Raw genomic sequence first — 17347 nt, forward strand, 5'->3', positions numbered from 1 at the left:
AACACCTGGGACCTTCTGCATGCAAGATCAATGCTCTGCCACTGAGCTACAGCCCTGGCCCCTAATGTCCCTTGAAAATGCATACAAAAAGCAGCATACTGCACTACTCGTGGTGCTACCATCAGCCAAGATCAACGCATACACATGCCATCTGCTTTGTTGACCATGTAGTGTGATGAGAAGTCCCGGAGAACTCAAAAGCTTGTGATATTTTGACTGCCTTAATAAACGCATTGCCATAATATGGTTTTTAAATCAATATGATTCCTGTTTTTAAAGAGCCACGGAGAAAGACAGCAAGTTCTCATGCTGATAAATTGCTTCGATCTGTTCTGCTGATTACAATTCCCCGGCTCTGTCTTCTGTAACTTTGCTCCCACACAGCTCCTTCTAACTTGCAGTAATTACTATTCCATGCAGAAGTTGCACTCCGGATTGTTGTGTTCTTTCTCCAGCTTTCCTCAAATAAATAAAACTGACCGCTTCACATTCTAATGCTGGGAAGTGGATGGAAACTTAGCATGTCTGTGTCTGTTCTCCTCACGTACCAAGATGTTATCACAAAAAACCAAAATATAGCAAAAGAAATGCTTTCTATAAGAAACCTTTTGTCTCCCCCAAAGCCATTTTCCTTGCATTCCTTGAAATTTCTCAGACATGTGAGATTTTGTTCCAAGATATGTTGCTTCGTGCAATCTTTGGTGGACATTATGGGTTGGATCCATACTTAATTTTGTTGCTTCCAGGTCCCATTGAAATCAGTGGGGAAAATCAGTCCTGAATTAAGTCCAATTGATTTCAGTGGGAATTATGCGTGCAAACAGCAGGCTACACGCCTCACCCTACTTCCGTGGGAGTAAGCCTCCTTGAATTAAATGGTGCTGACTTTGGAGTAGACATGGTTAGGACTGCACTGGTTGCAACCCACTATGAGCCAAACTAGATGTTGGGTGGTAGAACTGAGTCGTAATTCATTTCTGCCTTGCACTCGGCTTCTTTTACAGCTAATTTTCTTCCAGCTTCGGCAAACGTGCCTGAGAAGCTTACCAGGAGAAAATACATAGCGGAGGGGGGGGCAAAATTCAGGGAAGAAGAAGGCCACACACCCTCCTCAATCACACCCCTTTGTCACAGACCAAACCTCTCACAGGCCCTGCTGTGTACAGTGGTACCTCGGGTTACATACGCTTCATGTTACATACACTTCAGGTTACATACACTTCAGGTTACAGACTCCGCTAACTCAGAAATATTACCTCGGATTAAGAACTTTGCTTCAGGATGAGAACAGAAATCGTGCTCCGGTGGCGCAGCGGCAGCAGGAAGCCCCATTAGCTAAAGTGGTGCTTCAGGTTAAGAACAGTTTCAGGTTAAGAACGGACCTCCAGCATGAATTAAGTTCTTAACCCAAGGTATCTTTGAGTGCTCTTGCCAAGCTAGATAATCATACCCTGCAAGTGTCCCAGAAGAATTGAGACATTCCTTCTGTCATGAGAGCACAGTGGCCATTTTGGTTGGCATGATCTTGTGTGATTTTGAGACATGATTTCCTCCAGGAAAAAAATCCCTTTTGGGGGACCCGTGATCTTTTGTGGTGCCCCAAAATTCATTTTTGGGCACCATGCCCAGAAAAGCACCTTGTGGGGGGACTATGTAATCACTTGAGCATGTGGTACCCAAAAACAGGAGGGTGGAGTCCAGGATTTTGGCTTCAAAGTGTTGGTGGGTAACAATTTGTGTCTTTGGACACCAATGATGTTTCTTGCTTGCCTGGAGGGAAATAATAATTTATTACTTATGCCCCAGCCATTCTGGGCAGTTCTCTGTCCGAAATGCATCCCTCAGCCTGAAAAGAGGTTCTGCCAACCCTGGCATATGAGATATTACCACACGCTGTGAAATATACTTGGAGTTGAGTGTGAATTTCATGCTCTTTATTCAGCTCATAGTAGCAATGAATGAATCTTTCCCCAAAAGGTCTAGCTATATATCCATTATTTACACAATAGGCCCTGTGTGATTGGCTAATTCCAGGCTGCTCCTGTAGGCCAATCAGGTTGCAGATTCACCTCCTCCAGAAGCCTGATTGGCTGCTGCTGCAGGCCAATCAGGTCACTGATTCACTTCATCCAGGAGCCTGATTTGCTGCTCCTGCAGGCCAATCAGACTGCTGCATTCTGGATCTTATTGGTCTAGGATTCAGCTCAGTACATAACACGCTGGCTTACTGTTATCCCTCCCAAATCCCCCCTCTAGTTTTAGATCTTCCTAGAAATCCAGGTTTCTACCACCATCCCTTTACAGATGTTCCACCCTGAACATTTGAGGACGAAAGATTTTTAGGGTGCCAGGTGCCATATGCTAGTTTTTAGTGCTATTTTTCTAGAAAAGGAGGTGCCGGAACTCTCCATGAACGCCTCCCTTGTTCTCTCATAATGGCAATAGCGCCTCTGAGAGGTGCCAGAATTGAGCTCTGTTGAGTTCCAGCTAGTTCTGCCCTGCTAGTTCTGCCTTTAATGTCCCCACATGGTATTTTATCATAAAACTGTGGAGTTGGAAGGTACCCTGAGGATCATTTAGTTCAGGCTTCCTCAACCTCGGCCCTCCATATGTTTTGAGACTACAATTCCCATCATCCCTGACCAGTGGTCCTGCTAGCTAGGGATCATGGGAGTTGTAGGCCAAAAACATCCAGAGGACCAAGCTGTCCCATATCAGGATTAAACCTGCAACCTTGCCCCCTGCTCTCCTGGGGTTCCTGCATTAAGCAGAAAGGTCTGCCAGGAGCTAAGCATGTAAGTGTTTCTTTTTTCTTTTTTTTCAATTAATTTTCCAAAAAAATTAAACTAACAAACAAACATACATACATCATAACTGTACTTAATCCAATCTTAATAACATTGTTAAGTGACTTCCTCAAATTCCCCTGACTGAATTTCAGTATATATCATTGTAACGGTTTTCCAAAACAAATTTCTCATAAAATTTACTTAATCACTTAACATCTTTCTTTCTTTTCATCTTTGCTTTAAACATATTATTCTATAACTTCGCATATTTAAATCTTTAGCCTATTTATTTTTTGTAAGTATTTCTATTTAAATTATCTTGACATATTTAAGTAAATAGTCTTTGAAATTCTTCCATTCCTCCTGGTACTTCTCCTCCTTCTGGACTCTTCCGGTCAGGTCGGCTAGCTCTGAAAAGTCCATCATCTTCATCTGCCATCCCTCCACTGTTGGTACTTCTTGTGTTTTCCAATTCTTGGCTAATAAAATTCTAGCTGCAGTTGTGGCATACAAAAACAATAAGCATGTAAGTGTTTCTAGCTGAGTACTGAGCTTCTAGATGAGTCTCTTCATGACCAGAAACTCTGAGAATGCAGGGGAAGCCAAAAACATGCTTCCAAACTCCCCTCAGACTTCCACGCTAAACGTGTCAAGAAGGGGTGTGCGGTCAACATCTGCAAGGACATTGGAGCCTCCATATGCACCCTTGGCTCCTAAATGACCTCTGGCAATTGGAAGGTGATTCACCTACCTTGCGTGGACCATTTTGGCCATATTTTACCAGATCTGTATGTGCAGGAGGTGATAGTTTTCTAAGGATGCAGCTGTTAGCCACACTAAATACCACTGGGAATGATGCAATACATCTTTACGAGGTCATCCCGTTCAAAACGTATTTTAACAAAAGAGGTTTTCTGTTCCTTTCTTTTCTGGGGGTGGGGGGTGGGAATCCCTCCCTGTTTATTGGCATCTGCCCCAACGTCTTTGCAGCTGTTCTCAAATTGGGGATATGTTTGCTGACCTCATGGGCCGCATATTATGATTATCTAATATACTAGAGAACGGATGACACACTGGATTTTTAAAGAACTACCTAACGTATGAAGAAAAAAAATTCCCATGAGCATGGATTTCTTGCATGCAAAAACAGGCATGTTTTGGACCTTAAGCCCCTTATTGAATAAACTTGCTTGCTTACAGCGGCCACAGATGAGAGGCCATGTCTGCCTCTAATCAAAATCAGCTGGCATGTGGCCAATGATTTCAGTCATGTCTTCAGGTCTCATAAATACAGATGCAACAGCACTCTTAAAGCTGCTTGCCTTCTCCAGCTGAGTGAAGTTCAGGGCCAAACTACACTGATGCCAGACCTGTTTTTAAATGTGTGCTTAGCCTAGACCTAGAGCAAGGGGGGAGGCAATGGGGGGGAGCAACGAGGGGTGACCCATTGTTGAATAGGATCCAAATTGCAGCAGTCTGATTGGTCCTAGAACAATAGTATTCAGAATGCAGCAGTCTGATTGGTCCTAGAACAATAGGATCCAAATTACAGCAGTCTGATTGGTCCGCAGAAGCCACCCAATCCAACTCCAGGTGGAAGTGAATCCGCAACCTGATTGGCTTACAGGAGAATCCCGGAACCAGCCAATCATGTGGGGCCCGTTGTATAAATAATGTATATAAAGCAGACATTTCAGGGGAACTTCCATTTCTCACTACTATGAGCTGAATAAAGAGCATAAAATTCACACTCGACTCCAAATATATTTCACCCATAATGCTCCAAGTAGTGCAGAATTTTGGGACATCAGCATTTGAACTTGTACAGCCAGGTTTGCTTATGCAACTCCAATTTTAAAAAATCTGTGCGCCTTACCTATTTGTTTCAGGGCTCAGTTCAAGGTGCTTTAACAAATTTGCGGTCTGTAGGGCAGCAGCGGAAACGCTCCTTCAGGTACGCAGGGCCAAGGCTGTTTAGGGCTTTAAAAGTAATACAGTGAACTGTGCTCAGAGCCAATGTAGACTGGTGTAATATGGTCCCAGCGGCCGCTCCCAGTCACCAGTCTGGCAGCTGCATTCTGGATTAGTCATAGTTTCAGAGTTGCCTTCAAAGTTAGCCCCACGTAGAGCACATTGGAGTACATATATTGGTATTTGTTTATTTTTTTTCCTGAAAATTACTTAATTGATGCAATTGTTTAAACTGTTCTTCTCTTCGTAACTGTTTTATATATGTTTTTTTTATTATATAGTAAATCACTTTGGGATGTCTCATGGGAAGTGATTCATAACGAAAATAAATCACCATCTCCTTTCTTTTCTTGGCAAAACTACCAATGATCATCTCCCATTCCCCCCCCCATGTTTATTTTTCCAGCTGTCTTAACACAGCTTTAGATTGTTGTCCCTTTACTAGTGTTTGGTTTTTTTAAAAAAGGGCTGTGTATCATGCATTTTTCAAAAACGTGCACCTGATGTCTATTTTCACAGTCTTTAGAAGCCAGGTGAAAACATACACTTTATGCTGCAGTGTGTTTTGTGGTGTTAACTGCTGCCAGTTATTATGTTTACTGCTATTATTTTATTGTACTATACAGTGGTACCTCGGGTTAAGTACTTATTTTTTTCCGGAGGTCCGTTCTTAACCTGAAACTGTTCTTAACCTGAAGCACCACTTTAGCTAATGGGGCCTCCTGCTGCTGCCGCGCCACCAGAGCACAATTTCTGTTCTCATCCTGAAGCAAAGTTCTTAACCTGAAGCACTATTTCTGGGTTAGCAGAGTCTGTAACCTGAAGCGTCTGTAACCTGAAGCATATGTAACCCGAGGTTCCACTGTAATTTCTGATTTATCATGTTGTACACCACCCTGAAATCTGATCCAATGAAGGGCAGGTGTATAAATGTTTCAAATAAATACTGACTAGGGGGCTGCACACGCTGGTTTTCTGCTTTAATCACCCCCTGCCAGGTTACAATATATTCTTGGAAGGTGCTTCACGCAGGAAAACAACTTTCAGCTGAGTTCACTATTACAGGGAGTGATTATATCTGCGGGATATATATAACACCTTTAAAAATGTTCCCTCCATTGGCCCTTTTCTCTGAGTTGGTAAATCGCTTCTCCCCCCTCCACCAGTCAGCTATTTTGGGTAATGGAAAGAATGTATGGTTGTTATCCCAAAGTTTGGCAAAGCTGATTTGCTTCATAGCCCAAATGGTCATAAACCAGATAAGCTGAGGCTAAAGAGTTCGAATGGATCTCCAGGGAGATTCCATTTTCAGTACTTGACAATGCTATTTGCTGGGGCCAATGTTTTGGGATGACTCTTCAGAAAAATAAACAGTTTCACCCGTTCCCATGATCTTGGTGTCATGAGAATTTGAAAACCATAGACATATAATTGATGCAGAAACATCCAAAGTAATTGAGTTGTTATCATTGGGGTGGGGGGAGACCTCTGTGGTGAATGGTGACATCAAGTGTCCCCCAGTACCAGGAAATGCCTCCCCCCCCCCATTGTACAATTTCTGGGTAGCACTCCACCCTTAAGAGTTCCTTTTGAGAAGATGCTATCGTGTCTAGGGCTGTGCCAAACATTTCTCCTGGATTTTTTCCATATCTCTCATCATCATTCTGCCATTCCATTTGAAAACTATGAAAGGGGGAGAGAGAGAGAGAAATTCACTGAAATTCTCATGAGTGGGGGCAAGAGTTTTGTCACACTTATTTTTGAGGTGGCTGACTGGGTGTTTGTGAGGGTCTTTTAATTCTGCAAATCATCTCCCCGGTGGTCTACACTCTGCAGCCTCCCTGGGTGCTCTTTTCAATCAGCACCTGGGGAGGCTGCAGCATGCTGGAGAAATGTTTAATGGGGACCAAATGCAGCCCTCCAGTTCTTTCTTTCTGGTCCCTGGGATCCTCCTCATGCCATATCCCCTGCACAGCCCTTCTACCCAGGGCATACCCTACACTGATAGTGCTTCTCACTTGCCTGGATGGAGGATAAAGAGGCTGATGTGAGTGTGTGAGAAACTAGTCTACTGCACCGAGGTGAAATTTGCATGCATTGCTCCACCTACTTTTGCCTCTGGCCCCACCCACCACTGTCCTGTGGCTCCTGGCAGTTTGCCTAGAATGGAATGTGGCCCTCAGGTTTAAAAGGTTCCCTCAGTCACCTCATAACAATATACGTGAAGGAGCGTCTCCACACCCATTGTTCAGCCCGGACACTGAGGTCCAGCTCCGAGGGCCTTCTGGCAGTTCCCTCACTGTGAGAAGGGAGGTTACAGGGAACCAGGCAGAAGGCCTTTTTGGTTGTGGTGCCCACTCCCATCAGACGTCAAGGAAATAAACAACTATCTGACTTTTAGCAGACATCTGAAGGCAGCCCTGTTTAGGGAAGTTTTTAATGTTTGATGTTTTATCATGTTTTTAATATTCTGTTGAGAGATGCCCAGAGTGGCTGAGGAGGCCCAGTCAGATGGGCAGGGTATGTATGTATGTATGTATGTATAAATAAATAAATAAATAAATAAAGGTAAGCACAAAACCACCAATGTTTGAAATAAATTCTCAAGTAGCCTGTGTGTGAGGCACAAAAGGGGATGCCTCTTTCACTGAGGAATAACACTTTTTGATAAAGTTGAAGATAGATTTCAGCATGGAACTAATTACGACCCTCAGCACAAACAGTGTCTTGGATTCTGACACAGAGCGGTGTGTGTGTGTGGATGGACAGACCAACCAGATCAGGAAGATCAGGGCAGCTGCTCAACACAGACTGAGGCCCTGACACCAAGCTTGAGCCAGGAACCTGAGGCGACTGAATTTGAAATTGCACTTTTGGACCCAGGTTTCCCTGAGGAGCTTGATCACTTTACATGGGATACATGACAGTGGGAGAAGGTATCCAGGCAGTGCACAAGGTGGGAGCCAACTACTAGACTCCACTCCCAGGGGCCTGCCCCTTTAAGGTTTTCTGATGGTCTGGAAGGGGGCGGGGCCTGGGAAGGATAGCCCGCCTCTCCCCTTACCCCATGCAAGGTCTCCAAACTGAGCTCCAAACTTCCTTGCAGCAAGCTCTTTCCTTGGAGCTATCCAAGGTCCTGCAACACCAACCTCATTCCTCATTTCCTGACTAAGGCAGGTGTCCAGCATCCTCTATAGGCTCCCCTTTCATGGTCAGGATGGGTGCCCTTTGGGTCCCTAGTGCAATTCTCAGGACCATACTAGCACCAGCCAGTGGGCCGGATCCTTACCTGCTCCACCCACCCCAAGCGAATGTTGACAGGTGGGCAGGCTATGTGCCTGTCAATCAGCTGAAATCTCAATGATATCGCTTGACCTGGTTCCCACTGTCTGTGCAGTTCAAAAATTGTAATTGAACTACATGGCGAAGTGGAGTGTTACTGAGCTTTAAGGGGAGTGGGGAGCAAGCGATGTTGGCAAGCAACTCAAGCAGGAGTAGCAATCACTCCCATAATTATAATAATTATAATAATTATTTATTAAATTTGTATACCGCCCTGTACCGCAGGTCTCAGGGCGGTTCACAAGATAAAAGCACAATATAAAAACACAAAATGCGTAATCAAAATTAAAATAAAAGCAACCCAATAACCCCCCATGACACATTTTAAAAGGGCCTTGGATGTCAGTCAGCCAAAGGCCTAGTTAAAGAGGAAGCTTTTTGCCTGGTGCCTAAAGGTGATTAATTTATAATTAAATAAATTTGTTAGTCATTTTATCTTGCCCAAGGCAACTCAAAGCAACCTGAGTTTATAGACACAAAGAGACAGAGGCTGTATTTTAATATAAAAATCAGTTAATTTAATTGATGACTGTTCGCAGTGCTATTTTTCTAGAAAAAGTGTTGCTGGAACTCATCATGAATGCCTTCTTTGTTGTGATATAATGGCAATGGTGCTCACCTGAGAGGTGCCAGAACTGAGTTCTGGTGAGTTCTCCCTGAAAAAAAAAAAAGCCCTGGCTGTTCCTACGCTTTCCAAATATTTTTTCAGTTATTTAATTTGTTTTTACATACAGACAGCCCTTCCATATATGGAAACAAACAGTATTTTTATTATTATTTAACACTTCTTAACACCTTAAACCATTTGCCCTTGAAACTTTATGCTATTTTGTAGAGTATCACATTCCACCTTGCCGTATTCTCTCCCTAGCGATTTTCTTCTATATAGGATTTTTACACATGGCAAAGTTGTTTATTTTGTCCCGCTGTATTCCCATATCTTGAAGGAGATGAGCTTTGTGAGAACTTCGCCTTGCTTTATCATAAATGATTTATCAACTTGGAGAATGCTGTATATAATCTGACATTTATTTGTTTCTATTTTTGTTTTTAAAAATATTAATTATGCATAATTACGTCCTTGATGCTTTGTTTTGTTTCTTTTCTGTTTCCAGGCAGTGGGCTTTGGGAGCATTGAAGCTCATTGGCAGGCAGCAAATAGCTTCCTCCTGGTAATTAGGATGCGGGTGGCACTGTGGTCTAAACCACAGAGCCAGGGACTTGCTGATCAGAAGGTCGGCAGTTCAAATCCCTGTGACGGGGTGAGCTCCGGTTGCTCAGTCCCTGCTCCTGCCAACCTAGCAGTTCAAAAGCACATCAAAGTGCAAGCAGATAAATATGTACCGCTCTGGTGGGAAGGTAAACTGTGTTTCCGTGAGCTGTTTCGGTTCTCCAAAAGCGACTTAATCATGCTGGCCACATGACCCAGAAGCTGTACACCGGCTCCCTCGGCCAGTAAAGCGAGATGAGCGCCACAACCCCAGAGTTGTCCATGACAGGACCTAACGGTCAGGGGTTCCTTTACTTATAAAGAATGGTAGCAGGAGTGAGCTCAGTGAACTCCATAGGCCTAATCACCCCGATTTTGTGCCCGTTCAGACTTGAACTCTATTGAGACAACAACCTCAGTTGAAGGAATGTGTGGAAGTATGTAAATATGCCAGTATCACAACTGCTGGCCTCCAAGCCTGTTGGTAGCGCACTCTCAGATCTATCCCTATGAGCCTTGCCTGAGGAAGAACCCCATAGGCTCTTCACTAGTAGAGGCTGATGCCAGCAGCACATCCGTTGACTAGAAAGCAGCACTCAGGTTATCCAGTGACATTGAGGAGGGCTGTTCCGCTTCCCTACACTGGCTCCGAGTATGTTTCTGAGCACAATTCAAACTGTTGGTGCTGACCTTTAAAGCCCTAAATGGCCTCATCCCAGTATACCTGAAGGAGCGCTTCCACTCCAATCGTTCGGCTTGGACACTGAGGTCCAGCGCCGAGCGCCTTCTGGTGTTTCCCTCACTGCGAAAAGCGAAGTTACAGGGAACCAGGCAGAGGGCCTTCTTAGTAGTGGCTCCCGCCCTGTGGAACACCCTCCCATCAGATGTCAAAGGAATAAACAACTATCTGACATTTAGAAGACATCTGAAGGCAGCCCTGTTTAGGAAAGTTTTTTAATGACTGATGCTTTAATGTATTTTTAATATCCTATTGGAAGCCGCCCAGAGTGGCTGGGAAAACCTAGCCAGATGGGCTGGGTATAAGTTAATAATAATAATAATAATAATAATATTCCCTCAAATCTGAGTCCCAACTCCCAACCACCTGGGACCCTCTGTAGGGTTTGAGTCCTCCTTTGGTTCTTGCCTCTCAGCCCACTGGGGTCCTCTCTTGTGCCATAGTCTTCTGGCTCCCCAATCTCTTCCCATTCTTCCTCCTCCAATAAATTCTGCCAATATGTCTCCATGAGGCTTGCAGTAAGTTTAACATGTACAGTCTCCCAGCACAGGGATCTGTGCCTGATTAGATCACTCTCCTCCCTACAACCTCTCCCCCTTCCTCTGAAATTAAATCAGATTAGTAAGAAATGAGGGGATGCTTTTCAAAAAATCCCAAACAAATCGTCATCCAACCGGAAAAAGAAGGGGGAGAACAGAAAGCAAAAAGAAAACACCCAGTCTTCTCTAATGCAAACATTGCTTTTCCTTTTTAATCTTGCAGAATGTCCTCAAGAGTTTAAGGGTTGCTGAGCAATCTGACCTTGGCAGCACAGAACATTTTATGATTTCACATGACTTGTGTTGCGCTCCATCAATTTCTCTGGTGTGTTAAAAACAAACTGGCTTTTCCATTCCTTTACTGCCCCGCCCCCCACTGCTCTTCTTTTTTTTTTTTTTAACTCTTTAGGCTACAGTGGTACCTCAGGTTAAGAACTTTATTCATTCTGGAGGTCTGTTCTTAACCTGAAACTGTTCTTAACCTGAGGTACCACTTTAGCTAATGAGGCCTCTTGCTGCCGCCACCTGATTTCTGTTCTCATCCTGAAGCAAAGTTCTTAACCCGAGGTACTATTTCTGGGTTAGCGGAGTTTGTAACCTGAAGCGTCTGTAACCCGAGCTACCGCTGTATTTCTGAGCAGGATTCAATAACAAACCGAAAATTCTGCTTGAGCAATGAAAGTTGATTTGGAGCTCTTGTGCAATGAACCTCATTCCCTCCCTCCCCCTCCCACTGGGATTTTTGAAATAAGGAAAACGATGTGAAGTTACACTGGAAAGTGGGGGATAACAATTGTCTACCCTCCCTGCAAGCATATTCCTCTTCCTAAGTTAGCAGTATTAGACCCTGCTGGGTACCAGGACGCTGTAAGCTGCCTGGGCTGCAAAGTTTTCATTGCTGGGCCTGATTTGGTAGGCCTGCATGACTGAAGTCTCCTTCTCACTTAAATGTTGCTTCCAATCCCAAGATATTTTTTTGGGGGGGGGGTGGGTGGAGTGGAGTTATACCTCTGGATTCAATAGGTGGCACTTTCAACACCTGATTTGATTATTTAATTTTGATAACTCCTTATATATTAAATATATATCTAAGCGGTATACAAAAAAACCAAAGCAACAACAGACAACGTAAACAAAAAAGTTACAAAAATACAAAGTTACATATAAAAATGTTATATTGATTGTTATGTACTGAGCTGAATCCTAGATCAATACGATCCAGAATGCAGCAGTCTGATTGGTCCGCAGGAGCCACCAGCTCCAGGTGGAAATGAATCAGCAACCTGATTGGCTTCTGGAGGAGGTGAATCTGCAACCTGATTGGCCTGCAAGAGCAGCCCAGAATTAGCCAATCATGCGGGGCCCATTGTGTAAATAATGTATATATAGCTAGATGTTTTGGGGAAAGTTTCATTCATTGCTACTATGAGCATGAGATTCACACTTGACTCAGAGTATATTTCATTAATACAAAGTAACTATGTGGGCTGTTGAGAGGGAACAAGCTTGTTTTCTCCTGTTCTGGAGGCAAGGACATGACTCAAACCAATGGCTTCAAGTTTCAAGAAAGGAGATTCCAACCAAACAGGACGTTTCTGGCAGTAAAAGCTGTTTGATGGCTCTCTCGGGAGGTTGTGGACTCCCCTTCCCTGGAGGTGTTAAAGCAGAGGTTGGATGGCCATCTGTCATGGATGTTTTAGCTGAGTTTCCTACACTGACCCTTCCAAGTCTACAATTCTATAATTGTAAGCTGGTGTTAAAGGCATAGCTACAGGAGCAGGATCAAAAGTTGGCAATCCTAGAAAGGAACAGGGTGGGGATGGCTAACACACTATTCATCCAAAATAGCCTGCCAGCCTGCCATGTTGCCAAAGCCAATGCTCCATCCATAGCTCTCCTTTGTTCCTGGCTTGTCACCTGGGAGTCTGGGTATTGCCCCACAGGGGGGGGGGGATTTTGCATCAAGGCTGCCAGCTGCTGACTCGTCCTACTCCATCTCAAGCCCATCTAGCTTTCTCAAATCCATACCCAGCATTTTGCATCCCACCTCGCTGCACACTGGCTCTCTAGAACATCGCCCTAATTAAAAAAAGAGGTGTCCATACATCACCTACAACTATTCACAGTGCGTTCAAAAACCTTTCCACAAAAAGATGGCTCTAATTAAGAGCCGGTCTTTAAATCCACATTTTAATCTGCGATTTGTGAATTAATCAACATCACGCCAATTAATTAATTCAGTGTTAATTTAATGTACAACAGGGCGTTGGAAAGAGACAAATATACTAAATTATGGAAAGAGACACAGACCTGCATTACATGCTGAAGGAAAGCGGCTGATGAATAGAGCTGGAATAAGGTCAATACAATATAGTTAAACTCCCAGGCATGTACGAATGAGAATATAAGAGGCAGCAAATCGCTCTCCTGGAACATCAAGATGAGTAAATGTGAAGGTTTTATTTCCTGACTAATGTTATTGCCACTGCTGTGCAGTGAATCAATCATACCTTTTGCAGAATCCCTAATATATTTTGAAATGTTCCCCTTCAGGGATGGAAATTCTCAGCCTGATGGCAAATGTCGTAAAAGTAGCTTTGGCAGGATAAACCACCTAGCTAAGGAAGCTATGGAGCAGAACCTCACTCCAGTTGTGTGCCTTGCTATGTTGCAGTTATCTGAAAGGGTCCCCATTGTGGAATCTGCACTGTGGCCGATGTCAACATGCAGCATCCTCAGGGTGGGTACCAGGGCCCACTGATGAAAACAGCCCTTGCCCATTTTAACACGGAACATAGTACGACATATGAAAAAAGATCTGGGGGTCTTAGTGGACCGCAAGCTTAGCATGAGCCTACAGTGTGATGCTGCAGCAAAAAAAGGCTACTGCTATTCCAGGTTACATCAGCGTCCAGATCAAGGAAAGCAATAGTCCTGCTATATTCCACCTGGCCTTTAATTTGAATTCAGCCTGATCTTTTATTTCCCTTCCCTGCCTTTCTCTCCCCCTCCCCTTTTATGAAGATCACCTGCTCTGAGACCCCACAGCTAATTCTCCCCTGGCCTCCTCACTGGCCCAAGTAGGACCAATTCAGCCAGCTAGCCCTGGGGATTATCTAATTGATTTTTGATTTTTATTGTCATTCATGTTTTTATACTGTATTTTATGCTGTTTTTATAATTAAGTGTTTTAAAGTGCTTTAAATTTGTTGTTAGCCGCCCTGAGCCTGGTTTTTGAACCGGGAAGGGCAGGGTATAAATAAAAAAAATATTATTATTATTATTATTCTGCCTTGGTCAGAATACTCACCTGGAGTACAGCTTCCTACTTAGCTATAGTTCCTATGAAGGGGAGAATACTTCCAAGGCTAGGCCATATATGAGCAGCGTATCCACACAGTGAAGAAAGAAGCTGCCAAACTTATCTACCTTCACCACGGGCTCACCTTCTGTCTTCAAGAGAATCAAATTAGTTGAAAGAGGGGGGAACCACCCCATTTATTTGGAAGTGTTTTGAATTCCTCTACGAAGAGCTGTACCAGCTCCATAGTTCTAACTAGAGGGGTTAATTGAAAACTGCTCTCATCGTGTACAAGAGCCCAGCCAGAGCCCTCTTTCGATTGGGTGACTGTCGCATTTAATGCATGTTATGCTCTTGCTGTTCACCTCCCTCCCCGTCTTGCAGACAGGAGAAAGCAATCTATTGTTCCTGGCTTGGTTTTAATCATTACAACTGTCACACCAATATGATATCTCTACCGCTATGTATATCTAGATTCATTAAACAACAACAACAACAACACAGCAGCGGCAGGAAACTGAAAGGCAAATATAAATATTGGGGGAGAGAAAAATCTGGATGCTTTACAGCAGGGGCGAGGAATCTCAAGCCCGTGGCAGCCTTCTACGCCTCTCGGAGTGACCCTCAAAGTGTATCGCAGATCACACACTCCCTCGGCAAGACACCTCTTACTGGCTCTGCACACACTTTGGAACTCCCTGCCGACTGACCACAGCCAGGCACCTTCACTGTACTCTTCTTGGCAACTGCTGGAATCATATTTGTTTAATTAGAAGAGTTCGGATTTGATATCCCGCTTTATCACTACCCAGAGGAGTCTCAAAGCGGCTAACATTCTCCTTTCCCTTCCTCCCCCACAACAAACACTCTGTGAGGTGAGTGGGGCTGAGAGACTCCAAAGAAGTGTGACTAGCCCAAGGTCACCCAGCAGCTGCATGTGGAGGAGTGGGGAATCGAACCCGGTTCACCAGATTACAAATCCACTGCTCTTAACCACTACGCCACACTGGCCAATTCAGACAGGAAGAAACTGTTGCATCTTTTAACTTTTTTGGGGGGGGGTTACTGTTAATTTTAATTATTTTTGAATGTTTTAAATACTTCCCGGTGGCCCCTCCCACTGATAATATTATTGTTTTTGTAAACCACTTTGAGGTTTTATTACAATCAAGCAGTCGATGAATGTTGTGAAATAAATGAATGAATAAATCTATGTTTTCGCCTGGCTGGAAGGTGGCTTCGAACTCTGATAACGCCTCTTGTTTGCCTGGGTGGAGGACAGAGGGATGTGTGAGTGCCTGCAGAAACTAGCCTGTTCTGTAAAGGAAAATTTTATGGTCATTGCTCCACCCACTTTTACCTCTGGCCCCGCCCACAACATGTGGCCACTGCTCAGAATGTGGCCCTCAAGCTGAATGAGGTTCCTCCTGTCTGCTTTACGGCATGATCCTGTGCATGCTTATTTAGAGGTCAATCCCATTGAGCTCAGAGGAAATTAGGCTGCATTCCTATGCATGCCTACTTGGAAGTAGGAAAAAAGTGGAAAAAAAATTTGCAGCTGCAGAAGGAGAGATAACCCTATGGGGGGAAGGAGAAAAAGAAAGAGTTCAACAAGAATGCAAACAGAAACCTGTAACTTTTGGGAATCAAAGAAACAAGGAGGATGACTATGGGATTGCAGATCTGCAGGGCCAGAGGAAGAGAGAAGCCCCTGGAATAATCAGAATATTGAATCAACAAAGAATGAACAAGTTCAATGGGGACTTCTTTCTGGGGCTGGACTTTGGGAGATTTGTTGTCTTTGGTCAAAAACTGTCTTTGTTTGATTTGGAAGAAAGAAAATATGAGGAGCTGCTGACAGAACTTCATGGAGAAGGGAAGACCAACAAAGAGGACTATAAACAAAATCGGCGGAGAGAGGCTAACTGGGGCCTGAAGGCCTCGGATGTCAGAAATCCAGGCTAAAACTGTTGTTTATCTATTTGGGTAGGGGCAAAGCGGGGGCAGGGGGGAGGGGAATTTGGGGTGGTAAAAACCTGGGATTTGGAACTGAAATATTATGATTTTAGATTTAATATTAAAAAAAAAGAAAAAAAAAAAAGGATGAATTTGTGGGAGAGAAATTACGCCGACCTTGGAGAATAGATCCAATATGGGAAAGGGAACATGTAAAATTATGATAAGTTAAAAAGGGGGAAAAGATAAATTGGAAGGAAAGAATTGAATAATTTTTAAGAGACCTAATAAATAATTTGCTGAGCTATGTAGTGAAAATGGAAGGTGGGCAGGGGAGTGCGGGGAAGTCATTGAAAGAAGGAGATGAAAATTTGGTTGTGTTTTGTTTTGTTTTGTGTTTGTTTTACTTTTGTTTTGATTTTTTTTTATGTAAGTTTGTTTTGTCTTTAAAATTGAAAATTGAATAAAAATTATTTAAAAAAAAAAGAATCCAACAGGACTTGCATCTAAGGAGACATGCATAGGGTTGTGCTGCAAAGCTCTGAGTCCACCTCCCATCAGCTCTGCTAGCTAATACGACCAACAGTGAGGAATGATGGGAATTGTAGTCCAGTAACAACATCTGGAAGGGCTAGGCATTGCCGCTTTGGATATGCAGGTCTGGTTTAGCTATATGCAGCATTTTGAGGCAACAGCAGAAGAACCTGTGGCAACATCTCAGGTAACAATGACCAGGTAGATCCAATGATTTATAGCAGGGGTGGGGAACCTGGCGCCCTCCAGATCCTGCTGAACTACAACTCCCATCAGTTCTAGAAAGCATGACCAATGGCTAAGGATAAGGCCATCTTCCAGCTGTTTTGCCCACCCCCTGGCCTTGGGAGTTCTCATAAGGAAGCTGGTCCTGGAGGAAGAACTGTGAGGGGAGAGACTCCATCAGGCAAAGCCTTCTTCCACCTGCCTTGCACCACCCTCCAGTCTCTGCTTCTCAGTTTGTATTGTATTATTTTATGCACTGTGGCTTGCCATTGTTTTATTGATTGTAGTTTCGAAATTATTTATTGTAATCGTTAAGAGTGGGTTTCTGTTTAATTTTTATATGCTCATATTATTATTCTATACTATTCTAATGATTGTTGACTGTTACTTTATTTGGTGTAGATTGCTTATTTTAAAGCTGTTTTATTATCACATTTTTTTAAAATGATATTTATTAGAGTTTCCAATTAATACAGAAAATAAACATACACAAAAAAAATAAAAACACAAAAATACAAAAGCAAAAAAACAATTAAAACAAATATAATTTCCATTACTCATTTCCATTAACTTATTTCCCAGACCTCCTCTCACCTCCCCCTTTTGTATTCCCGTTCAGATTCTTAGTTCAGCAAATCCTTATTATAACTTGTTATAACTTATCATATCTTATTGTTCAACCTCTACGTTACAGCTGGTAACCACTTAATTTTTATCCAACATCACACTAATGTCCATTAA

The sequence above is a fragment of the Podarcis erhardii genome (genome assembly GCF_964252035.2).
Source record: "Podarcis erhardii genome assembly, chromosome: 10".
In the NCBI taxonomy this organism is placed as follows: domain Eukaryota; kingdom Metazoa; phylum Chordata; class Lepidosauria; order Squamata; family Lacertidae; genus Podarcis; species Podarcis erhardii.